The sequence below is a fragment of the Budorcas taxicolor genome, chromosome 23 (genome assembly GCF_023091745.1).
Source record: "Budorcas taxicolor isolate Tak-1 chromosome 23, Takin1.1, whole genome shotgun sequence".
Taxonomy (NCBI): Eukaryota; Metazoa; Chordata; class Mammalia; order Artiodactyla; family Bovidae; genus Budorcas; species Budorcas taxicolor.
In genome coordinates, this window is record NC_068932.1 from 21,590,965 (window position 1) to 21,601,226 (window position 10,262).

Below are 10,262 nucleotides of genomic sequence, written 5' to 3' on the forward strand. Positions count from 1 at the left end.
CGGCAAAGTTGGTCCTTCCTTCAGCAGCGAGTGGCTCCACTCGGCCAAGTGGACCTGAGAGGCTAGGGAATCCAGCCTCCCGGCGCTGACCTGGCTGCGGAGGGCGGCCTCGGCCCCGGGTAGAGAAGGAACGCGCTCCAGGAACGCGTGCACCAGGCGGCTCCTGGCCTCGGCGAAATCTGCCATCATCGGCCTCTCCTGTGGGCTTTATCCCTTCCTGGGGCCCAAGACCCGGACCCGGGCAGGCAAGTGCGCAGCGACTTTGCTTTTTCTGCCTATTCTAGGGCTCCCTACCCCAACCCCGCCTTCAGAAATTGTGGGAAACGCGCGACTGAGCAGAGGTCGGGCCCTGCCCAACCCGGGGGCCGCCCAGGCCGCGGATTCGCTCCTGTGGGTTTCGGGGTAGAGTCTAAAGAAGCGCTCAACTGCCCGGGATCCGCCCAGCTGCAGAACTGCAAATGCTTGGTAAGCCGCCGGAGGAGCTGGGTACTTCGAGTGAGAATTCATCCTGTGGCCCGGAGGAGAGTTGCAGGGTGAGAACTCAGAAAGAAGGGCACACTTGCTGGTGGCCCTCCAGCACAAATGAGCACCACTGTGCGCCTCTTTCTCTCTAGTCCTACCTGCGTCCTGGGCCCCGTGGGGAGGACCTCAGGGCGGGCATTACTCCACTACAGAGAGATGACAGCCCAAGAGGCCCCCATGGAATCATCCCCCAATATGTTCTCCCCTCAGGTGGCTTAGCTAGTGGTTTCCAGGAAGGACTCAGGCAAAGGCAAGGCTGATAGAGGAGTTCAGGTACCCCTTATTTTGTGTTGAAGAAAAAGCACCTTGGGCTCCTGTGTTACTGGGCAGCCCCCTTTGTAGCTGTGTTGTGAGGTTCATTACAGTGAATGCAGCTGTTCCTCTTCACATTCCTTGGTGAAAAAGTTAGTTGCTCAGTTGTGTCTGACTCTTTGTGACCCCGTGGACTGTAGCCCACCAGGCTCCTCTGCCCATGGGATTTCTAAGGCAAGAATACTGGAATGGCTAGCCATTCCTTTCTCCAGGGGCTCTTGCCCGCCCAGGGATCGAATCCAGGTCTCCTGCATTGCAGGCAGATTCTTTACCCTCTGAACCACCAGGGAAGCCCCACATTCCTTGGAACAGCCAGGAATCCCAGGAAAAAGGAGCTGATCGGCCCTGACTGCTCCTCCCCAGACAACTGAGCCTACACGGCATCTCTGCCTTTATGGCCCTTGGATGTCAGGGCAGTGGGAAGGAAGGCTGAGTCTTTGGGCCACAGGCCTGGCAACTGTCAATAGCCTCCTTGGTTATGAGGACAAGTCTTCTTAGCGACCAGAGTCCACAAGAGGCTGTAGGAAACAAGCATTCCTCTCCAGCCAGTAGAGGACAGAAACCCTTCCCACCTGTATAAAGTTCAGAGACTGCTTCTCTGCCCGAGACTGCAGAGAATCCTCCCCTTCCTTGAAAGTGTTAGTTGCTCAGTCATGTCTGACTCTGCGACCCCATCGACTCCAGCCTGCCAGGCTTCTTCATCAGTGGAGTTCTCTAGGCAAGAATACTTTTCTCCCTGCTCAGCCGTGTTTAAGTCTGGGTTCAGCTAACTCAAGAGAAAATTTAACTTAATACAGGGATATTGGATAGTTTACAGGAGCAACAGGAAGGTTGAAAAATGAGGAAGATTGTATCAGGAAACACCAGAAGGTCACACCGCAGAAAAGCCTGGTTAGTACATTACTGCTGGCACCCGATCTCTAGACTCTTGTATCTAGAGATACAAGTATCACTGTGTAATCTTTCAAGTCTCCTTCCATCCTTACTGACCTTAATCCTTCAGATTTAAATCTTGTGTGGGATCGTTTGATTGGCTAAACCTAGGACACATGTAGGCACCAGCTATCACAGATGGGGAGAAAATGAACATAGTCTTTTAGGCTTCTATATGAAAAACTGAAATTCACCCACCAATGTTGACCTTCTGTGGGGAGAGTCTCTCCAATCAGAAAGTGTTCAGAAGGGTTTAAAAAAGGCGGGGGGTGGGGGGGGGATGATAAATGCTGCTACAGTCCACACCGTTGACTGCCCAACATCCATACACACATTTCTTTCTAAATTTACAGTCTCTCCCCCTACAGAATGCTCCCATCCAATGTCATGCTACTGTCATTCACACAGAGTGCATTTGACTTGCCTTCAGGGGAGACATTCCAAACCCTCATAGCTCTAAATTCAGGGTCTTCCTTTTATTCCTCCTCTTATTCTTTTGGCATCCTAGCTCAGTATTCTGCAACCTGTGAACTAGACCAAACTGTAAAGATAATTATCACCACACATAATAATACAATAGCAAGGAAATAAGAACTGGAAGAAAATGCAAATAAATTCAAATATGTAAATGTCTAATATGACAGAAGGTCAGGAGGTAAAAGCCACTTTCTTTCTGTAATATTAGATTCTGTTTTGTATTTATGACATCCCTCCTCCTTTTTCCATCCTGTTTTTCTTGCCTTCAGCTATCACCTGCTGGTTTTCTCTTTACCCAGAGGAGGAGCACGCTTCTACTTCTGAAGGATCTGAGAACCTTGATGATCCTGCCTAGGAAGGGTATTAGTTAATGTTAACTTTTACTTTCATCAATGTTTTAAACTTTAATTTCCATTAACTTTTACCACTGGACATAACAGCATTAGGAGGCTCCCCAGGGGAGCCCCTTGTTTCCACAAATACTTCCTTTTGCCTATGGTGTAGAGAAAAATCCTGCTTGATCTTGATATTCAGAATTAATCACCGTGGCCAATCCCATAATCCCTCTTTAACATCTTTATCCATTGCCGTGAGCAACCAGAAGTGACCAGGTAGCAGTTTCTGCTTATAATTCAGTAAAAATATTGTTGTTTCTCCTGGTAGGAACTTTCTTCCTTTGAGGACTCCCTAACCCCAATCCAGCAGAAATAAGGGTCATAAGAAGTGAGAGAGTCATTGGGTACTTGTAGCAAGTTCTGCCCCTCTTTTGGGGCCCATATAATTGGGTTGTGGGAGAAATAGCTTTCTATATTAATCACTAGCCCACAACATATAGCTCATCCTTGAAGTACTGTAGCACACCATGATAAAAAGCTAAATTGTTTTAAGAAAGAGTCCAGAAACACAATGGGTCAAACTAGACAAAATGTATTTTTCTCTTACAACCAGGGAAGAGGGTTGAACACATCTCCAGACCTGAGCTAATGAGGGAGTTCTGCCATCCTCAGTAAGTGCCTTGCAAAGTTGTCGGTCCTGGCTAGCAGGAAGGAAAGGGTACAGCCAACTCCAGGGCAGGCTCTTTAAGATGACTTGAAATGACTTCTCAGTGCCACTCACATTCCACTGAGGTAAATGAGGGAGCTTGTGAAATGTGGTCCCTGTGTGGACAACCATATGCTCAGGAAAAAGGGAAGATGGATTTGATGGGGCAAGCTGCAGACTCTAATATTCTTGTCTGGAGAATCCCATGGACAGAGGAGCCTGGTGGGCTACAGTGCACAATGTCGCAAAGAATCAGACAGCACTGAAGTGACCAAGCATATCAAGCGCCATGGTTTCCTTTATACCATTCCACTGATCTGTAAAGCCAGCTGCTTCTGGATGATGAAATATAAAAGATCAGTCAATATTATGAAATTTAGCCTCATTTTGACTGCAATATGAATTCTTTTTAAAATTTTATTTATTTATTTAAATCGGAGGATAATTACTTTACAGTATTGTGATGGAATATGAATTCTTAAGAAGCAATGTTGTGTGGGAAATAAGGCAGTTATAAGGCATAGACTATGGGAGATAATATTGGCAGAATCTTGATATTTGGTGAAGATACAGCCAAAGCTTCCACTAGATCCTGGTCTAATAGGTCCCCCTGGGGTGATAGAATAGGGGATCTGGGGTTGATTGCTGCTGCTGGCAAATTAGGTACTTTCCCAATGATGGTGACCAGGTTGGCTTTGATGAGATGTTGAATTCAGATATAGCCTTCATTCCAGTCTTGGGACCATCTAGAAGGTTCGGCAGGCCCTGGAGTTCCCTAGGGTAAAGGACTCAGATCCACAATGTGTTATCTTGTCCACCTGATTATTAAGAACCTGTTCTATAATAGGAGGTTTTTGGTGCTTGATGTCATAAAACATGAATATTTTCACACTCTATATCCATTCCCAAAGATTCCTCTTTATCCTTTTTCTTCCACTTCCTTACCCGAAGCCTCTAACATCAATCCTTTTGAGTCCTTGACCATCTGTCTAAACCATCAGCCACCACCCATACATTCACAGCAGATCCTTACCTCAGGTCATCTTCTGTCTGCAGACAGGGTGAGCACAAAATACACTGTTTGACATTCTACCCATTGGGTAAGATTCTCTTTTCTGTTGTTTCTCAGAGCCATCCTGAATGGGACTGTACAGCAATGATTTGTTTCTGACCAGAGTCATTGTATTGCACTGTAAACTGGCCTTGAAACTTTTCTTCCTCCCTCATCTGGTGTTAGGGTATTCCCCATGAGATCATAAATGTGGAGTGAGGGGTGGCATATTGTAGTATAAGCTAGAGTGAGGCCCATGGGCTCCTTGTTGTGAAAAATACACAGAGGCATCCACTCTTAGGATTGTGCAAGTACTGGCTCAGCACCTGTGTGAATGCCTCCATAAATTTTACACCATAGACATCTTGTCTACCTCCCCCTAGTCCAGGCCCTGGTGACTGGACTGTACTGGACACTTACTTATGTCTTCAGGACCTGTTTGCACTGGACTCCACTTCTGCTTGATGACAGACTCTAAAGGGTACAGTCAGCACATGGTCAGCTAGATCAAATAGCAGCCGGCTCAGTCCATCTTGGTGTCTCATGTACACCTAGTGATTTATAGCAAACTAAGCCCCCTTCTGTGAGTAGCTATTTTCTTTTTGGGGAAAAAATGGCTCTTGCGTCTTTGCTGGACTGTGAGAGGTGCCTCCTCTGTGATTATTCTATGGTGACGTGCCACAGGCTCCACATAGCACCCCTGTGTGCTGTAGTGACTGAACTTTCGTCCAGGCCTTATCCATGCTCTACTGTGTCTTGATAGCTGGATGGAGATGTGATAGGAATCATCAGCCTTCATATATATATATATACACACACACACTTATTTGTTTATTTTTGGCTGTGCTGGGTCTTTGTTGCTATGTGGACTTTTCTCTAGTTGCCTCAAGTGGGAGTTGCTCTCTAGTTGCAGGCAAGGGCTTCTCATTGCGGTGGCTTCTCTTGTTGTGGAGCACAGATTAGGGCACAAGGGTTTTAGCAGCTGCAGCATGTGGGCTCAGTAGTTGCAGCTCGCAGACTCTAAAGCACAAGGTCAGTAGTTGCAGTGCATGAGCTTTGTGGGATCTCCCAGGACCAGGGATGGAACCCGTGTCTCTTGCATTGGCAGGGAGATTCTTCACTAAGGAAGCATTAGGGAAGCACCACCCGGCACTTCACTTTTATAGTCCTTCATGATATAAGTTTTACAATTCCCTCAGGATGTAGCTTTTGATCTGCTATTTTGGTGAGAGTTCCAGGGTCTTCCATGTTGTCTCCAAATACTAGATTTCCAGTATGTGCTAGTTTCTGAAGATGGAGAGGAAGATAATCAGGAAATAGTTTATACTGGACCCTCTGTATGGCAAATTGAGTAAAAAAGTGATCTCATGACCTCCATGAGCTTCTACTCTAATGGACCACAGAAGCATTCACGTTAGCTGAAAGCTAGCAACTAATAATCTCTCTAAAGGATGAGTGTTCCTCTTTCTCTAGGGCTCAATTCCCCTTGAAATAGTAAAGGATTCCTTAAAGGAAGACCATGAGAGGAATGCAATATAGTTTTGCTGTCAGGAGCACAGGTCTGGAGCTGGACTCTGTGAGCCTGAAATCTCTCTGTATCTTAGTTTCTTAAACTGTAGAATAGGGGTAACAGTGCCTACTTCAAAGAGTAGTTTGAAGTCTAAGTCATGTTTGAGATATAATCTGCATACAGCAAATTTCACCTTTTTTAGTGAACAGTTCTATGAGTTTTGACAAAACTCATAGGTCAGGGTGAACTGCCCAGGGGATGTGATCTCTCAGCTGGTGCTGAAGGATGAGGAGGGTATACGATCAGATATAGAACATTTTCATCATCATCCCCCCAAAGTCCCTCATACCCTTTTGGTAATCAACCTCTTCCTCATCTGAAGCTCCTGGTAACACCTGCTCTGCTTTCTGTCCCAGAAGTTTGCCTTTTCTAGGATGCCATGAAATGAAATCATCCTGTATGTAGCCTTTTGAGTCTGGCTTTTTTCACTTGGCATGATACAGTTAAGATTCATCCTTATTGTATGTGTCAGTAATTCATTACTTTTTTATTGCTGAGTAGTATTCCATTGTATGGATGTACCAGAGTTTGCATATCCATTCGCAGTTGAAGGACTTTAGGGTTGTTATCAGTTTGGGGCAACTAAGAACAAAGCTAATCTGAACATCCATGTTCAGGATTTTGGTGAACATTCCAGTTTTATTTTTCTTCGGTTAAATACCCAGGAGAGGGATTGCTGGGTTATATGGTAAGTGTGTAAGCGTATTTTTATAAGAAACTGTCAAACTGTTTTCCAAAATTGGTAAGCCATTTTTCATTCCACCAGCAATGTGTGGCCGTTGCAGTCACTCCATATCCTGGCCAACACTTGGTATGTTCAGTTTTTAACCATTTTAAGGTGTGGTATCTTATTGTGGTATTTTATTGTTGTTGTTTTTGTTTGTTTATTTTTGGCTGTGTAGCATGTGAGATCTTAGTTCCCAAACTGGGGATCAAACCCGTGCTCCCTGCAGTGGAAGTGCAGAGTCTTAACCACGGGACTGCCAGAGAAGTCCCCTTACTGTGGTTTTAATTTACATTATCCTAACGATTAATGATGTTAAAAATCTTTCCATGTGCCTATTTGGTAAAATATTCAGATCACCTGTCCATTACAAAAAATGGACTGCTTGCTTTCTTTTTATTGAGTTTTGAGAGCTCTTTATATATCTTGCATACAAATCCTTGATCAGATATGTGAAAGTGAAAATCACTCAGTCGTGTCTGATTCTTTGTGACCCCATTGGAATTCTCCAGGCCAGAATACTGGAGTGGGTAGCCTTTTCCTTCTGCAGGGGATCTTCCCCAATCCATGATATATGTTTTGCAAATATTTGCCTCCAGTCTGTATCCTGCCTTTTAATTTTCTGAGCAGTGTTTACTGAAGAGCAGAAGTTTTAACACTTTCATGAAGTAGAATTTATGATTTTTTTCTTTAATGGGTAGTGAGTTTGGTGCTGTAGATAAGAAGTTTCTGCTTAACAGAAAGTCATAAAAATTTCCTCCCCTGTGTTCTTCTAGATATTTAATAGTTGGTTTTATACTTAGAACTATAATCCATTTTGAGTTAATTTTTGTTACTATGCCAATTTTCTTTGGTATATGGATTATATATAGTTTCAAGGATTAAATAATGTATGTTAAGCATTTATAAGCGAGCTTGGCACATAATGAAGTTCAATAAATGATAGCTATAATTATTAAAGAACATTCGTTTGCTGTTATTACAGAATTCCTCACTAAGAACACTATTTTCCTTTTACTTAAGGGTGTCTATGAAATGACTCAGGTCTGGAAATTGAGGGAGGTGCCTCATTCCCTATCACTGGGGTTTACCAATCTATCATCATTACTTATTTACCTGCAAGTAACAGAGACCTAAAATAACAGTGTCCTGAACAAGGTGAAAGTTCATTTCTTTCTCATGTGAGTGACAGAATGCAGGCTGTCCAGGGCTGGATGGCATCTCTAGTCCACAAAGACACTCAGGGATCTACACTCCTTTTTATCTTATTTTCTCACCACCACTAAATATTGCCCTTATCCACATTCCAAGATGCCTCATAACCACTTCTATGTTCTGAGCAGAAGGTTGGATAACCAACAAGGACCTACTGTGTAGTACATGGAACTCTGCTCACTGTTATGTGGCAGCGTGGATGGGAGAGGAGTGTGGGGCAGAATGGATACATGTGTCTGTATGGCGGAGTCCCTTCACTGTTCACCTGAAACTATCACAACATTGTGAATTGGCTATACCCCAATACAAAATTATAAGTTTCTTTTTTTTTTTTTTTTTTAAGAAATAGAACCTTTGATTTTTAGCAGAACACGTGGCTACCAAGAATAAAGACTACGTTTCCCAGCCTCCCTTGCAGGTAGGTAGGTATGGCCATGTGACTACCCTCCCATCCAGGCTGCCACAGAACATTAAGCGGAATTCCAGGCGCTATACAGTAGGTCTTTGCTGGTTATCCATTTTAAATATAGCAGTGTTTGTGCGTCCATCCCAAACTCCCCTGGAACTCATAAGTTCACTCTCTGTGAGTCTCTTTCTGTAAGTAAGTTCATTTGTATCATTTCTGTTTAGAGTCCACATATAAGGGATGTCATACATAAGAGCTTCTATTTCTATGAGAGATAAGGGGAAAATAGATATTGGAAAGCAATTAGTAATCCTTGTCACAGTAACTCAACTCTAGCCTCTGTTCACCAGTTTTTACTATTAAAAAGTATTGATTGGGACTTCCCTTGTGGTCTAGTGGTTAAGACTCTGAACTCCCAATGCACAGGGTTGCAGGTTTGATCCCTAGTCAAGAAACTAGATTCCACATGCCACAAAGAAGGCCTGGCGCTGTTAAGTATGTAATTTTTTTTTTTTTAAGTACTGATCAAGTGGCATCTTAATGGCCTCTTTTGTTTCAGGCACTTAATTAGAAGAAACAAAAATAATTATAATGGTCAGGGACCTTTGTCTATGGAGTACCTGTCTGTTCTGTTGACTAGTGTCTTATTTATCCTCATCTCCCGCTGCTATTAAGTGTCACTACTTGGTCTAAAGCACATAGTGTTCTTCACTTTCTTTGAAACAAAGAGCCCCATACCATCTTCTAATAGCACCCCTTGCCTGGAGAGGACAGATTACTAATGCTTTTTGGTGCTTCCACTATTTCCTTCACCAAAGTATTTTTTAAGTTATTTGAGAACAAAACAGGACCGTTTTAGTTGCAGAGAGGGGAGTATCTGCGAACTCACAGATGTCTGTAAGGCTGGAGAATGAAGAAAGTACAGTCGTAGTAATTTCCCTCTGGGGCAATCTCAGCTCACATTGGTGCACTCATTTTCCCCTCTCCAACCCTCCCTTGTTTTTTGTAATCTCAAAGATTGGAAACAAAAGACCATCCGCAGAGAACCGAGAAAATTGTGCTATATCCATCAGTGTAATATGTGCAGCCACAAAAAGAATGAGAGCTCTAATTACACTGATGTGGAGCAAACTCTAAGATATATTATGCGTAAAAAATAAGATGCAGAACAGGACATGTGCCAGGCCGCCCTCCACATATGCGTGAAGGGAGGGAGAACATGTGGGTCTGAATGTGTATGAAAAAGCTTGGGGAGGACACAAGACAACGATAGCTCTGGTTCTCTGGGGAGAGCCACGGGGTGATTGAAAGAGAGAGGGTGGAAGGGAGGCTGACTTGCCACTGCTTTGAACTGTTTGAATCTGGGTTGTGCGAGTATATTTAGTCACACGTTTGGAACCAGACTTGGATCACCCTCCCCGTTTTGCTACTTACCAGCTATAAGACTGGAGAGCAAGACCACATTCCTCTAGAGTCTCAGTTTCTACATCTGTAAAATTGAACTGTTGGAAGCCTTCCCAGCGCTCTGAGAGTTGCCAAAGGTGTTTTTGTGGCTCATTTAAGGGAGCCCAGGGTTTCACTGGCATTGCTGCCATTTCCACCACTACATACAGATGACCAAAGAGGAGAAGCCTCTGACTAGGAGAGGCCAGAGTCACTTACCAAAACCTTACAAAAAGTAATGTGGTGAGAGACTGACAATGTGATCCCTGACCCCACTGAGCTTAACCCCATGTTTGAAGAGCCAGCTTAAAGAATATCCTGGGGTTCACCTGCTGGGTGACGTTATCCGCTGGACCCTATTCCCCCACTTCAGTGACAGTGCCCAGCACCAAGCCTCAGGGATTCTGTCCCAAATCCAGATGGTTAGGTCCTAAAATTCCTCCCTTGTTTCCTCTCTCCATCTTACCAGTGAAATAACAGTTCTAATATGAAGGAATAGAACAAGTAAGTCATCTGGGGCTTTGCAGGGAGAAACACCCAGGATTTCAAGCTCCACTTGGAGCACTGC